This window comes from Bidens hawaiensis, unplaced genomic scaffold (assembly GCF_021521415.1).
Source record: "Bidens hawaiensis isolate Kalapana, Puna unplaced genomic scaffold, B.hawaiensis_p1.1 tig00006520_1, whole genome shotgun sequence".
NCBI lineage: Eukaryota > Viridiplantae > Streptophyta > Magnoliopsida > Asterales > Asteraceae > Bidens > Bidens hawaiensis.
Window position 1 is genome coordinate 621888 of NW_027491437.1, and position 17117 is coordinate 639004.

Here is a 17117-nt window from a genome sequence, read left to right on the forward strand (position 1 = left end):
GCCTAGAATACCTAAGAGTCCCTTCTCGCGCATGAGAGAAATCTCATGTTTGCGCGCTTATTGTTAATTACTCGTTATTTATAAATATGCTTGCGCAGACGCAGCGTATGGTTTTATGTTTTATTTCGCGATATTTCGATTTTTGCTGAATTTCGATTTTTATTGGTTTTACTTACATATTCATTTGCTGGGATTGAAAATCCGAAAAGTCATGGTGATACATGAATAGTTGATTTTCAAATTCCATTTACGATTATGTTCTGAGGTTGGAGACTTGAAAAGTCATGGTGATACATGAATTGTCAACCTCCAATACTCATTTTCTTGTATATTTTATATTGAGGATTGAAAAGTCATGGTGATACATGAATCGTCAATCTCCAATACTCGTTACTCGTCATTTTAAATTGAGAATTCGGAAAGTCATGGTGATACATGAATTGTCGATTCTCGATTCGAATTTGTTATCTGTATTAAGTTTGCATTCAAATTTATGTTTTACTTTAACTGTTGATGGTATCTAACCCCGCGAAACCAAGCTTTATAAGATTATGCTTTGCGCTAAGATATTAACAAACTAAAACTTTTATAGAATGCCTCCGCTATCTCGCCGTCATCAGAGGAGAGAAGCCTCGCGCAGACGTTCGCTGCAACGTTCCCAGGAAATGGCCGCCGCAATAGCCCAAGCTTTGAGCCAAAACAATACCTCCGGTTACAACATTAAGTCCTTTAACGCGGGTAACCCTCCAAAGTTCACAGGTCTTGAAGGAGCCACCGTGATGCTCCAGTGGCTTGAGAAAATAGAAAACACTTTCCTCCACACCCAATGCCCCTCAGACAGACGAACCCTATATGCCTCCAGTGTCCTGGAAGCAAGGGCGCTTACATGGTGGAATGGAGTAGCTCATGCGCGTGGCGCAGAAGCTGCTTCTAGCATGACATGGGAGGAATTCAAGGAAATTCTGACGCGAGAATTCTGCCCTCCCAACGAAGTTAAGCGCCTGGAGGAGGAATTTTGGAATCTTAAGCAATACAGCGGTGAAGCGCGCGAGTACGCGACGCGCTTCCATGAACTAAGCCTACCTGTCCCTCACCTTGTTACCCCTTCCCGCCGAGCCATAGAGAAATTCCTTGGGGGTCTCCCCATGGAAATTCAAGATTCTGTATGGGCCAGAAACCCAGTTACCCTCTCTGACGCCATCGAATTGGCCGCTGTGCTCAGCGACAACCATGTCAGAGCAGGAACCCTGTTCCTGCGGGGAACTGAGAAGACCAAACCCACCAAAACTGTCCCTGAACCCGCAGAAACCAAACCAGAACCCTCAAACCATAACCAGAAACGTAGGCGCAGACAAGTCTACGCGCTTACCAGCCCGCCCATAGTCCAGCAACCCGCCTACCAACCTCTAGTATACGCGCCTAACCCACTGTCAGCCTACCCAACTCCCCCTGTAGTCCACAACTATGCCCTAACCAATCCCGCACTCCCTGCCCCGTCAACTAAGAAACCCTACACAGGAAACCACCCCTTTTGCCCAACCTGTAGACTCCACCACCCACCTCAAGTCCCATGTCGACTTTGTAACCGATGTGGCCGCGCTGGTCACCTTGCAGAAAACTGTAGAGTCCTTCCCGCCAATCCAATTGCGCCAACACCACCAGTCTACCCGCAGAACCCACAACCAACCTACCAAAACCCACGACCCAGATCGTGCTTCAACTGCGGTGATCCCAGTCATTTCCGGAACGCATGCCCGAGGCTACAAGTTCAGATTACGCAAGCGAATCCGGTGAACCAGATTTCGAACCAAGTGACACGCGGACGAGCATTTAACATAACCGCGCACCAAGCGCAAGCGAATAATGACGTAGTTAATGGTACATTTTTGCTTAACGGATTTTATGCTTCCGTACTTTTTGATACTGGCGCCGATAGAAGTTTTATTTCTCGCGCGTTTGAGCAGAAGCTTGCGCGACCGCGCGATAACTTAAAAGAAAATTTTTCAGTTGAATTGGCTAATGACGAAACTGTTTTAATTAACTCCGTGATTAAAGATTGCACGCTTAACCTTAACGAAAACGATTTTCTGATCGACCTCATCCCCATGCCTCTTGGAAGCTTTGATGTTATCATTGGTATGGACTGGCTCTCGAATAATCGCGCCGAAGTTATTTGCGCCAAGAAGTTGATTCGCATTCCTCGAGAAAACGGTGATCTTCACGTCTACGGCGAGAAACCCTCCAGTGGTCTTAAGCTCATGTCTTGCGCCGAAGCCCAAAGACTCATGCGGAAGAAGTGTATTGCATTTTTAGCCCATGTGGTCAAACCCGATGAAGGAAAGAAGAAACTTCGCGAAATCCCTGTTGTGCGTGATTTCCCTGAAGTTTTTCCTGATGATCTTCCTGGTATCCCTCCCGCTCGTGAAGTCGAGTTCCGTATTGATCTTGTCCCTGGTGCTTCCCCCGTAGCTAAATCTCCTTACCGTCTTGCGCCCGCTGAGATGCAAGAATTGGCAAGCCAACTTCAAGAGTTGACCGCTAAGGGATTCATTCGCCCTAGCTCTTCGCCCTGGGGTGCTCCGGTGTTGTTCGTTAAAAAGAAAGATGGTACGTTTCGCATGTGTATCGATTACCGCGAGTTGAACAAACTCACCATTAAGAACCGGTATCCCTTACCGCGTATTGACGACCTCTTTGATCAACTCCAAGGTGCCTCTTGTTTCTCCAAGATTGATCTCCGCTCTGGCTATCACCAGTTGCGCATCCGCGATGAAGATATTCCCAAGACTGCTTTTCGAACTCGTTATGGCCATTTTGAATTCTTGGTCATGTCCTTCGGTTTAACCAACGCACCCGCCGTTTTCATGGATCTAATGAATCGGGTGTGTAGGCCTTTCTTGGATAAATTCGTGATTGTGTTTATCGATGACGTTCTGATTTATTCTAAGACCAAGGCCGAGCATGAGCAACATCTTCGGTTGGTATTGCAAAAGCTTAGAGCCGAGCAGCTCTTTGCCAAGCTCTCCAAGTGTGAATTCTGGTCGGATGAAGTACAGTTTCTTGGTCATGTTGTAAACAAGATGGGTATTCATGTCGACCCATCCAAGATTGAAGCAATCAAGAACTGGATTACGCCATCCACTCCTACCGAAATCCGTTCCTTCTTGGGCTTAGCTGGTTACTACCGGCGATTTATTTCGAACTTCTCAAAGATCGCATTGCCTTTAACAGCTCTAACGCACAAAGGTAAACCGTATATTTGGGGCTCGAAGCAAGAAGAAGCCTTTCTGACGCTCAAGCGTTTGTTGTGTGAAGCTCCTGTCCTTGCGCTACCTGAGGGTAATGAAGATTTTGTCGTGTATTGCGACGCCTCCAACCAAGGTCTCGGTTGTGTACTTATGCAACGAGGCAAGGTTATCGCTTACGCGTCAAGGCAACTTAAAATTCATGAAAAGAATTATACAACTCACGACCTCGAACTAGGCGCAGTGGTATTTGCCTTGAAGATCTGGAGACACTACCTTTATGGTACCAAGTGTATCCTCTACACTGACCATAAAAGCCTTCAGCATATCTTTGATCAAAAGGAACTCAACATGAGGCAACGCCGATGGAACGAACTCATCAGCGATTACGATTGTGAGATCCGGTATCATCCTGGTAAGGCTAATGTGGTAGCTGATGCGCTCAGCCGTAAACCCAGCCAGCTTAACTGTATCTTGCCGCGCACGCAGCTTCACTTTGCGCCGATTCAGAGCAATCTTGAATCACGCATTCGCGACGCGCAGCGCGCATCCATCAGTAATGGTAACCTTCGCGCCGAGTTAGCGTGTGGCGCGGAAGCGCACTTTGTCCCTAATCTGAGTAGAATTCTCTGCTATCTCAATCGCATCTGGATCCCCTTTGATGAGAATCTTCGCGCTGATATCCTGAGTGAAGCGCATAAATCTCGGTATTCTATTCATCCCGGCGCTGATAAAATGTACAAAGATTTGCGCATCACTTATTGGTGGCCCGGTATGAAAAAGGATATTGCGGTGTTCGTAGCTAAATGCCTGACTTGTTCTAAGGTAAAAGCTGAACACCAACGCCCATCTGGTTTGCTCGAACAACCAGAAATTCCTACGTGGAAATGGGAAGGTATAGCGATGGACTTTATTACAAAGTTACCTTTGACAGCAAGCAAACATGATAGCATTTGGGTAATAGTGGATCGTTTGACTAAGTCTGCTCACTTTCTGCCCATTCGTGAAAACTACCGTGTTGAGCAACTCGCGCAGCTTTATGTCAAGGAAATTGTCTGCCGCCATGGTACTCCTTTGAGCATCATATCCGATCGCGATGGCCGTTTTATATCTCGCTTTTGGAAATCTCTCCAATCTGCGCTAGGAACTCGCTTGGACATGAGTACGGCATATCATCCTCAGACTGACGGTCAGTCTGAGCGAACTATTCAAACTCTTGAGGATATGCTCCGATCTAGTGTTCTTGATTTTGGAGGTAATTGGGATTCGCACCTGCCTTTGATCGAGTTCTCTTATAATAACAGCTATCATTCCAGTATTGGTATGGCCCCATTTGAAGCACTTTACGGTCGTAAGTGCCGCTCCCCGATTTGTTGGAGCGAAGTGGGTGAAGCTCAAAACACAGGACCCGAACTTGTTCAAGAGACAACCGATAAAATCGCCAAGATCCGTGATCATCTGCTGACTGCCAGAAGCCGACAGAAGAGTTACGCAGATCGCAGGCGAAAGCCTCTCGAATTTCAAGTTGGTGATCTTGTTCTCCTCAAAGTGTCGCCCTGGAAGGGTGTTGTCCGCTTTGGGAAGAAAGGTAAGCTTGCTCCTCGATATGTTGGACCATTTAAGATTCTCGCGCGTATAGGAAAAGTTGCCTACAGACTTGACCTGCCGCCCGCGCTCAGTAATGTGCATCCAACGTTCCATGTATCCAACCTCAAGAAGTGTTTAGCTGACGAGAACCTTCACATTCCACTTGATGAAGTTCAAGTTGATGAATCTATGCATTTCGTTGAGAAGCCTGTTGAGATTATGGATCGCGAGATTAAGCAAACCAAGCGCAGTCGCATCCCTATCGTGAAAGTTCGCTGGGAGTCCAAGCGCGGAGCCGAGTTTACATGGGAAAGGGAAGATCAAATGAAGATCAAGTACCCGCACCTGTTCTCTGTGCAACCTACTTCGAGATAAATTTCGGGACGAAATTTCTTAAAGTAGGGGAGACTGTGACATCTGCCCCGATCCGACCCGACCCAGGTACCCGTTTCTCCGATCCGATCTCTTTCTTTTATGATTTAATATTTATTTATACTTATACTTTACTTTTATTAATAATAAATATATTTTCCTTCCCGCCTCTTTCTCTCTCTTGTCGTTGTTCCGCCCTTAAGCCTTGAACCCCTAACTGTCCTTTGTTCCTTCCCGCCTAAGGTTGTCTGCGCAGCTCCACGCGCCAGACTCCTTACAAGGAAGCCTGCGCGAAGACCAGTTGTTCCTGCGATACGCGAGGCGAACTGTTCTCGCAGCGCGCTAAGAATTGTAGTTCTTCTCGCAGCGCGCTAAGAACGGAAGTTCTTCCCGTGACGCGCTAAGAATTGTAGTTCTTCTCGCAGCACGCTAAGAATGGTAGTTCTTCCCGCGACGCGCTAAGGATTTTAGTTCTTCCCGCGGCGCGCTGTGGACTGTTCTCTGTCTGCCTTCGCCCTCGCGCGTGCGCTCAATGCCTTCTCGCGCTAAACCCTTTAAGTCTTCTGTTTAATCTAGCCGTTTACTTTTGTGATGTCTTATCTCCTGTGTTGTTGACCTGACCTATCTTGTGTCTGAAAAGCCACTTTTGGCAGCATGCGCACCAACCCCATTGGTTGACAGAAAAAGTGACTGACATTATCTTTTGAGATCTGCTTTTTCCATGCTTGACCTGTACCTTTATCTGACCCTTCCATGCCTGTTTACTGTTACCTATCAGCTTTTCCTTTGCCCCCTGCAGCTGCCATATCTTTTGATATCTTTTGCTTTTGGAATCTTTTACTTTTTGAAGATCTTTTCCCCCTTTTCTAGGGATTGTGTTCCCTAGGGTTTCCCTATAAATAATAATGCTATTTTCTTAACACTACACACACAAATACTTATTATCTTTCTCTTCCTTTGCTCTCTGCCGTTGATCCTCTGCCGTCTCCTCTCTCTGCCTTCGTCCTCTCTCATGTTCTGCCCTGTTTTCCGGTAATCTATAATATATAATAATTTGTTTAAGTTACTTATTAATTATGACTTAGAACCAATCGTTAAAATAATAATCTTATTTATAGGTTAACTTGTGCTTGTTTAAAGTTGGTTCTTGCTTTATCTTATACCGCATCGTTTATCAAGTGAGTAATCTCGTACCTAATCCCTTTTTATTTTTAATGTTTTGGGATGTTCATGTGTTCATACAAACTTAGAGTCTTAAACTTATTTATGAACTTTAGTCGCGCAGTATCCCATGTGTTGAGGACGTAGACTTGGCTGTTTATTTGTATGTGTGGATCATTAACCGTCTTGTCGGTCTATTCCGCAGTTCTCATGGTACCATTAGATGAACACGGGAGAACTATCGTTTATGATTTTCTCTTTTGTTTACACTTGCACAGTCTTTCTTGTTTGTGAGCTCAATTGTGAGCACTGGCAGTCTATGAGTATGAATCTTAGAGTTGGTCCCGATCGGATTACACCCTTGTTGAAAACCAGACATACACATGTTGCGCGCAGATTTATTGTTATCTATGTATTGTATTAAACTTGATTTCTCACCAACACGCAAGTGTTTGACGTTTTATTTTAACACATGTTCAGGTTTGCTGTAGCTACATTTGGAGCTTGTGGACACGTAGGACGTTTTTACTTTTGGACCTAGATTAAAATGTATCAAGACAAGTTATTGTTGTTCGAATATTTTGCCTTATAATATATTGATTTATGTTATCTCGTGTTTACGTTGCGCGTGCGTGAATGAATATATTTATTAAATATTGACACCCAATAGTGTCACGAGTAATGAAACAATATGTGGCGCCCCGATGTATAATCCGCCTTTGGTCGGGGTGTTACAGCGAGTACCCATCCGAGCGGGACCGTCAGCCTCCCGCGGGTACAGGAGCGACTGCAAGTCGTTCCCCTCTGAAATAAACAGGAAAGAAGTTAGAAGAGATTCTAAATCAACAAAAAGAAACAGAGCATACCGTAAGGAACAGAGTTCGAACCGTATTCAAGGACGATTGGGATCTTTTGCGCATCCGCCTCCTTCCACACCCGGCTCATCCCGAGCATCACCATCCCGGACTCCGCAAACCGGTAAACCGGAGATTGGACTCGGGATATCTTCGAGAACCATTCCGCCTCCTGGTAGTTGGAGGCGTGAAGGCTGGGAAGTGCTTGCCCATTCTTGAATTTCATGGCAAGAGGGATGGCGCGAGCGGAGATGTAGAAGAACTCCCGCTTCCACGAACGAAGACTGCGCTCGGTCGCGCAAATCTTCAAACCCTTGATCCGGGTTATCAGGGTATACCACCCATGGATGCACCTCCAAGAGTAGAAGGTCATCAGGCGGTCAACATAGGGCTCAATGCCCAGAATCCGGCACACCCACTCGAAGTGCCGAATCTTGGCAATCGCCATCGGGTGCACCTCGGTCAGGTGCACACCGTGCCTCTCCAGGACACGGTACACAAACTTTGTCAACGGGAACCTAAGATTCCCATAGACAAAGAATGCAGCATAAACCCCGATCTTGCCTCTGGGGGCATCATACACCGTCTGATGGGGTTCAGGAAACTCAGGCTCGAGAGACTCGAGCATGAACTTCCTGACGACGTACTGATACAGATCGACAGGCAGAGCACACTGGCACTCGCCAACAGTACTCTTGTCATCGGCGAACGCCCCAGCCTCCTGGGCTGTAGATTCGAGATCACGAGAAGACATCTTGCAGATGAAAGAAGAAAACGATTTCAAGGGAATGACTCGACTGAAAAGATGAGTATTCGCCGGAAATCGTTTTGAAGATGAAGAGAAGTGAAAGTGTGAATTACAAAGGACCCTCTCCCCCTTTATATACTAATCGCAATTAATGCGATGAATTTAATGCGGAGGAGAGAGAAATCGAAGGTGCAATGAAACTATGACGCATGGCAAAAAGTAAGCTGGCAACAGCTGTTGAAAGGACGTGTACCATTAATTTCGCGGCCACGCGCCCGAAAAATCGGGCCCACGCGCCTGAAAAAGCGTCTGGAATGACCATGTACAGTCATGTCACCATAACTTCCTGCACGTCCTGACACAGTCAGAAGAAACCGTCGCACGACGTTTCAGAAGTTTGGACTGTTCTTATCCTTTCACCAACTCTTCGAATTTCAAAATTCAAAAAGATTCAAAAGTAAGCGGGAAAATACCCCTTACCTTGGCAACCAAGTAACCATAAGACGGATGCGGGTACAGTGTTAAGGAAAAACCCTTCACATACCTAGCACCCGCAGGGAATTGAAGCCAAGAATACCTTGGCAACCAAGTAACCTTAAGACGGGTGCGGGTACAGTGTTAAGGCAAAACCCTTCACATACCTAGCACCCGCAGGGAATTGAAGCCAAGAATACCTCGGCAACCAAGTAACCATAAGACGGGTGCGGGTACAGTGTTAAGGCAAAACCCTTCACATACCTAGCACCCGCAGGGAATTGACGCCAAGAATACCTTGGAAGTAAAGTAACCGTAAGACGAGCGCGGGTACAGTGTTAAGGCAAAACCCTTCACATACCTAGCGCTCCGCAGAGAATTGAAACCAAGAAGGATCTTCTGGGCAATGCTTGCGGAAACGGAAATAACATCCCCGCATAGCGGGAACGTCGAGAACTACATTGTTTGAAGCTCCAAGATGGAATTGGTGGTTTTAACATAATTGATCACTATGTTCAAAACTACCAAAACCTCATGGAGAATCCACACAAGTGGGACTCAACGCTCCTGACTTGCGAGGAGGTTACAGACCTACCCGCATCATACCCAAAGATCAAGTAGGAAAGTCGGGAATTTCTGCAAGTGACAAGGACTTCCGCGGGAAGAATCCCCATGGAAAACCTTAAAAAACCCTTTTCAAAACCCTTTGCTTAAGTCCAAAAGTTCACCTCACTTTATTAAACACTCATGAGAAGAACATTGGACTGGGGGGACTTGAAGAGGTAGGTCCCAGCAGAGCCCAGTTGGACCCGCAAGACTCACCTTGAAGAGGGACGTCTGCGCAGAAACCAACTGGATCCGCAGGACCCACCATGCTCAGAGACGTGACGTCCCTACGCGCAGTACGCAAGCTGTTCCCGCAGGAAATGCCTCCCAATGGTGGACTCTGCCTGTTCCCGCAGCTGCGGATACAAGCCATCAGGGAAGGCCACCCGCGCAGCAAGGCTACACGCACAAGGCACTTAGCTCTCACTCAGTGTCACCTGAAGGAATGAGCAAAGCCGGGAACAATCCCGCACAAAGGCGGGAGGGGGAATACTCCCGCCCAAAAGCCAGTCCGTACGATACGGGAAGATCTTCTGTACTGTACCTGACGAGGTATGGGCAAAAGATCTGACTAAAGATACGACAGCTTATTGACAACAGTATGGCGAGCAGCATGCTCCTGTACTGTATGTCACTATTAGCCGCTGCCTACTCACCAACTCCTGTCATACCACGTGCATAGCCGGCAGTTGGTGGAAAAGGAATAGTACACAGTAGGCCTGGTCACTATCAGCCGCTGCCTACCCACCAACTACCAGCAGGGCACGTGCGTAGGCCACAGTTGGTAGAACAGGAATACTATTCAGCAGGCCACACCTCCTTGGAAACCTACCTTCGGCTATAAATACCACAAATGGTATGATCATATTATCATCATATTATACCTGATATCTGCTCTAGCAATCTCTTAATATACATTTATATTTAAAGAGCAATCTAGTCTGATTCTCACGCCGGAGGGTGGTCACAAGGAGGAACCCCCCCCCCCTTTTCAGTGACAAGCTCACGGTGTCTGTTTTGCAGGTTATCAGAAGAACCATCTTTGCCGGGTCTAACCCCTCGTGGGAAACATCTATCTAACCCCCAGGTTACCCGTAATCTGCCCGGGGTCAGGTTAGTGTTTCTTCAGTGTTCAAATTAAAGAAGTGGTGGCGCATTAAGTTAGACCCCAATGAAGTAAGTGTTGTATAGAATAAATCTTTTCTTTTTTAATTGGTTATATTAAAAAACGCTGAATTCGGAAAGAAGCCGAAAAATCAAACAAACAACTTACATCAAGTGGAGAGGGGTTTCTAACCACTCGTCCCAGGAAAATAAACTTTACGATTCCTATAAGCATACCATAAATACAAATAATGTAAAATAGTTCAATAGAATAAAAAAATCTCTTTGTTCCTTAGCTTGGATGGTTGAAAGATAAGCGTGCGATCTCCAAAGTACCCATCATGTTGTATAGAAAATTTAATTGTAAATTTCCAATTGGCATGTTGTTTTGAATTAATAGTTTTAAGTGCTTAATTTTAAGCATAAGCTAACCATGTTAGCAAATCATGTATTACAATATATTATAAGGCCTCCAGTAGTGATGATAAAGAACGAGCGTTACAATAGTCAACTAATACTTATTTGAAGAAATTCTTTGGTGTAAACTTTGGTTTATTAATGAAGTTTTGAACATGTGCTGAAGTTAGCTTAAAATAAATCGTTTAATCTTTAGTTGTTTTCGCTAATTAAGTGGCATTATTGGAGAAATGTGTAAATATAGCCTAAGGGTGTCACTTAGTTCAGGGATTGTAAATAAATCATTTAATCTTTAGTTGTTTTCGCTAATTAAGAAACTGAAGATTTCACAGTTTGTTGTGATGCTTCCAAGTCAGGATTGGGATGTGTATTAATGCAACGTGAAAAAGTTATTGCTTATGCATCCAAACAATTGAAGAAGCATGAAGAGAATTACACAACACATGATTTAGAATTTGGAGCAATAATTTTTGCCCTAAAAATCTGGAGACATTATTTGTATGGCAGTAAGTTTACTGTATTCACAGATCATAAAAGTTTAAAGTATATATTTAGGCAAAAAGAACTTAACATGAGGCAAAGACGCTGGATGGAAATTCTTAGCGACTATGATTGTGAAATCCAATATCATGAAGGAAAGGCAAATGTAGTAGCTGATGCATTAAGCAGAAAAGAGCACGAGAAACCTAAAAGAGTACGAGCTCTAAGATTAGAACTTCAAATCAATTTAATTGATGAAGTGAAAAATGCTCAAAAACAAGCAATGGAAGGAAATAACATTGCTGATGAAAAAAGAAATGGTACAATTGACCAATTGACAAAAGGAAATGATTTGATCCTCCGTATGGGGAATAGAATTTGGATACCAGTCATTGAAAATTTACGAGAAAGGATTCTCGAAGAAGCTCATAAATCCAAATATACGATGCGTCCCGGAAAAGATAAAATGTATCAAGATTTAAAGAAAACCTACTGGTAGATAGGAATGAAAAAGGACGTAGCTAATTATGTTTTGAAATGTATAAATTGTTCGCAAGTTAAAGCTGAACATCAAAAACCATTAGGATTACTTCAACAATTAGAAATGCCAGAATGAAAATGGGAATTAATAACAATGGATTTTGTTACTAAATTACCTACAACAAGAAGAGATAATGACACAATCTGGGTGATTGTGGATAGATTAACAAAGTCAGCTCATTTCATACCAATGAAGGAAACTTTTAAAATAGAACAACTAGCTAAACTGTATGTAAACAAAGTTGTCTCATTACATGGAGTTCCATTATCCATCGTATCTGATCAGGATAGTCGTTTTACTTCTCATTCTTGGAAGAGTTTCCAAATAGCCATGGGAACAAGGTTAAACTTGAGCACAGCATACAGTCCACAGACTGACGGTCAAAGTGAAAGTACCATACAAACGTTGGAGGACATGCTAAGAGCTTGTGTGATAGATTTTGGTGGAAATTGGGACAACCATTTACCACTGATAGAATTCTCTTACAACAACAGTTATCATACAAGTATTAATGCTGCCCCATTTGAAGCACTTTATGGACGAAAATGCAAAACACCAGTGTGTTGGGCAGAAATAGGAGGAAAACAATTATCAGGTCCTGAAATCATACAAGAAACTACTGACAAGATAATTCAAGTCAAGGAAAGATTAAAGACCGCACGAGATCGTTAGAAGAGTTATGCAGATCATCAACGTAAATCATTAGAATTTCAAGTTGGAGATAAAGTATTACTAAAGGTATCTCCATGGAAAGGAGTAATCCGATTTGGTAAGAAAGGAAAGTTAAGTCTAAGGTTTGTTGGACCATTCCAAATTATTAAAAGAATTGGACCAGTAGCCCATCAGCTGGAGTTACCAGAAGAAATGGCCGGTATACATGATGTATTTCATGTAAGCAACCTAAGGAAATGTCTAGCTGAAGAATCATTAAAAGTACCCCTTCAAGATATAAAGTTAAAACGAAAGATTGAAATTCGTTGAGAAACCATTACAAATTGAAGATAGGAAGATCAAGAATCTCAAGCATAAAAGAATAGTTTTGGTCAAAGTAAAATGGGATTCAAAACGTGGACCAGAATATACTTGGGAATTAGAATCAGAAATGAAGCGGAAGTACCCACACCTATTTCAATAGATCTCGAGGACGAGATCTAAAATAAGGAGGAGAGACTATAACAAACCATAATAAAGAATAAAATAATCAAAGAAAGAAATGAAGAAATGAGAAATAAAAGATAAGAAGTAAAAGGAAGAATGGAAAATATAAAGAAAAATTCCATCCCAAATGGAAGATTCCATCCCACTCGGCAACCCTACTGCAGCTTCGCGATACGCGAAGATTCCTTCGCGATACGCGAAGATGCTCAAATTCAAGCATAAATATAGCAGCAATCTGGATTTCACAAACTCGTCCCAAAAAATCATACTTTCTCTCATATTTCTTATATAAGGTTGATATTATACCCGAGTAGTTGTAACGGTACCTTTCCGATCGAAAGGAACTTATACACGAATCCAAAAGCTCTACCTAACCAAGGTATGATATTGTGCCATCGTGTAAAGTTTCATGTCTCGTGATTATCGTTATAATTATGGGTTTATACTAATATAGATATACTACATTGTGCTTAATCTAGGTGCTTAACATTAGAAGGCTTATTAAATATAAACTTGCAAGGTGAGACATTCGAATTTTTGCATAACTCACATTTGCGTGAGACAATTGATTTTCCAACACTGTCATGATGCTTTTTCAAAACCATCAAACTCATGACTGATAGTTTAAATATTTTCAAAGGATTTAAACTACATTGCAGTGATTAAGTCTCTATAGACTTACGGGATGGTTACTACTGGTATTGTGGGGTTTTTACAATGCTTGCCTACTGGGCTATTACACGTTACGTATTGGACAAGCGTTAGCCAATAAGTAATATGACCACAGTCACAGATACGGTCGGGTGACAAGTACCTTTTGGTAATTTGTAAGCAGACAGATGTAAAAACATCTTAATGTCGTAACTGTAAAATGTGTCATTTATAAATGAATGGGCTCACCAGTATTTCCTGCTGATCAAATATTTTTAAACATGTTTCAGGTGACCTGTTAGAGACAAAGGAATGATGTCTGCGGGCTTCCAGCTTAAATAAGTGGCTTGTCACCAGAATAAAGAAACGTGTTTTGTAAATTATGGTTTATCTCTATAAAACTTATGTTTTGTATAAAAATGAGTTTTTATCTCAGTTTATGAAATAAGAATTATTGTGTTTTTATAACTCTAATTAATTTTGCTAACTACGGTTCTGATGAAATATTCGCTGCAAATTATTTTAATAAACATCGATACCACCACTCAACGTTCACGGCTCCCCTCCCGGGATATAGGGGTCGGGGGCTGTGACAATATCAAAATGTCCAAATCGTAATAAGGCCGATCATGACGTGTGGTGTTCGGTTTGTAGCATTAATATCATATGTGAATGATATTCGACGATTTAAATATTTTAAAGACAAATTATAATGTCGATGTCATATTGAGGTCGGCCATAATGTGTGGTGTACGGTTTGTGGAATTAATACGGATGTGAATGCATAAAGATAACAATTACATGTTTGGGCAAGTCGTGTTGCAAACAATTAAATAATAGCGTAGGTAAGTTTACTATATTTTCCGATAACGACCTGCATTAAAACATGGTTTTCCCATTATTATGTTTTTTAAGTACTTACAACATTAAAACATGCAAAAGAAAAGTTGAAAGAGTAACATAAGCCCTACCCAAATATGTTTAAAGTCGTTTCTAGGATACCTTTAATCTTAAACATTTTAACTAATCATAAAACATAAATCTTTACACCAAATACTTTATTTAATTCTTTACATCCATAAACATACAATGATACAATTATTTTGATAAAGACATGTTGTAAGTTAGAAGCATGAGAACAGCTGCACGCCACTTGCATAAAAGTGTGGGCCCGCACTCTTAGTAGCTTACAACTGTCTACCTCTCGTTTTCTAATTCTTTCAAACAAGTAATTACAAATGCGTTGACTCCAACTATTATATTTCAATATTTATAATTTTATTATAAGTTTGGACCAAGAAAACATCTTTGTTAATCATCTACTCACACCAATCAATATTGTCGATCTTGCTATTAAGATAAAACATAAGTGTAGCAGATGGGTTAGTTAAGAGAAAGTATCGTTACGTCCTTGTCACGCGATAAACGAATGGGGATGCAGTAACTTTGTCCTCAAACACCCGCAATTGGTTTAACCAAAAACTAGTTATTTCCATCTTTTTCTTTACACAAGTGATAATAGAGTATTGCGATTGGTTGAATTTGTAGCTGGCCTCACCTTTTGAAGCCCCTTGTTTGTTACTGCACCAATACTCAAACGGGCATTTCCTAGTTTGGCGTCAACTGAAATGGTTTAACATTGAAATGTAGGGTGAGGTGGCAAGAGTGACGCCTCCCAGAGTCCATACCATCACTACACTTGGTGTAACTAACTCACAATTTGTTTATATTTTCTTAACCTTTAAAGTGATAAAACTTAATTTTTGTCTAACAGAATTTTTTTTCTTTGAATTTTGTTCCCACTGATTTCCTATCATAACATCTAGAAAGCCATCCACTCAGAAAATGTCATGAGATCCCTGATCACGTTAATTAGTATGTACTGGTGAGTCCCGTGAGTCTTTGGTTCTCATGGTTTCCAAATAAACGTTGTTTCTTGTTGTCCAAATGAAAATTTCTCACAAAATCATTCATTATGGAATTATTTTTACTCAATCATATTGAAGGCCATTAGAATTACATTTTTCATATGAATATTGTGTTCATTTGGCCTTCAATATAATGATGCATTATCCTCTTAGTATATCAATCACGTGTTACGGCTCTTGTTACTTTCAAAGAACAAGTCGCACACTCACTTTATCAATAATATGGTCAAATCATGTTCACAAATGATAATGAAGTATTATTAGATTAATTTTGTTTATTCTGTTTGATAAAGTCGAAGACAAGTTGTAGCTTACAAAATAACGACGTACTTTAATTTTCATTAGTTATTTGGCTACGAAACGTAATTTTCGTGATGTAGTATCTCAAAATTTAAAAACTATTAAACAAAACTAGTTATCATGACATTCAGATTACTTACGAGATTTAAATTTCATGTTTTAAAGTGTTAAAATCAAATATGATTAGGAATTCGGATAACATTGAGTTTTTGTTTTTTTTCTTTTTTAAATATACGCATACTGAAGCAACGACAAGGCAAGTTATCCAAATCAAATCATAGAATTAGTTATAGATTTGTAGACGTGTTGTATCTTATAAATCAACAACGTACTTTAGTTTTCATTGGTCATGAAACGTTATTTTCGTAATGTAACATCTCAAACTCGAAAATTATTAAAACAAACTAGTTATTCGTGACACTAAGATTACTTACGAGAGTTGAATTTCATGTTTTAAAGTGTTAAAATAAAGTTTTTTTTTTTTTTGAAAATGGCGATGGCCATCCAAGATCAATTCACGTGTATTCTCATAACATATAGATACATATTGGGTACAATATGGTTAAAAAAAAACCAAGTCTCATATCACACCTAATGTATTGCTATATTCTTGATTTGGTTTCGGATTTCTAAGTATTTGGAATTTTATATTTTAAGAAAAGTTAAATATAAACCGGTTAACATGTGAACCTTACCCGTTTAGTTAATAAAGGTCCCGTAACCAAACCCACATAAATTTCACTTAAGTTCTGTGAAAAACTTATACACATAATCTAACTGTTTAAAAAAACAATAGCTCAGATTCGCTTACCAATATTCGAAATATCGAACTGTTATGACGACCAAACATCACATTAAGCGCACTATCTTCACAGCTAAATAAATGCACCAGCCGGGAATCGAACCCGGGTCTGTACCGTGGCAGGGTACTATTCTACCACTAGACCACTGGTGCTTGATGCTCATTGTCTAAGGAATGCTTTAAATCAATAGCAGGTAAATAGATTGTTGTAGAATCAAGCAAGTTTTGTAATTTGTAGTGTATTGATGGTTTATCATGACTAATTTATATGCTACAGAAGTATAGTTATTTTTATTAGTGTGTGTGTTTAAAAGAAGATTTACTAACATTATAAGAGGACTATTCTAGAAGACAAAAGTTGACTTGTTTAATTTTTGTATTTAAAGAGGTTAATGCCTGGAGTAACAAAAGTATCAGGGTGATGACACTTGGAACGGCTGGTGATGGTGGGCTAAAACTTGGCATAGGACGTCGTTATGAACTCTTAATAGGTTGTTTAGGCATTTATAATAACTTGTGGTATTAGCCGGTGATAGACTATGTTATTAACTTATTATTATGTTTTGGATAGTCATCTGTTGTGAGTATTGGCGTACTGTGTTTTTAAGATTAGATTTATCTTTAAAAAAACGAACTAAATTTGACAAGAGCTCCACTTCACACGGTTCAGATGATTGAGCAAACCTTAG

General features: G+C 41.2%; 2 non-coding genes across 2 annotated transcripts; both read right to left on the bottom strand.

The window, feature by feature from the left end:
• Positions 1–16419: 16419 nt before the first annotated feature.
• LOC143632704 (small nucleolar RNA snoR114) lies at positions 16420–16504 on the bottom strand. Its single transcript, XR_013153558.1, has one exon. It is a non-coding gene; the product is annotated as a small nucleolar RNA snoR114 (small nucleolar RNA).
• A 6-nt stretch (positions 16505–16510) lies between these two features.
• Positions 16511–16581, bottom strand: TRNAG-GCC (transfer RNA glycine (anticodon GCC)). Its single transcript has one exon. It is a non-coding gene; the product is annotated as a tRNA-Gly (tRNA).
• Positions 16582–17117: the final 536 nt, after the last annotated feature.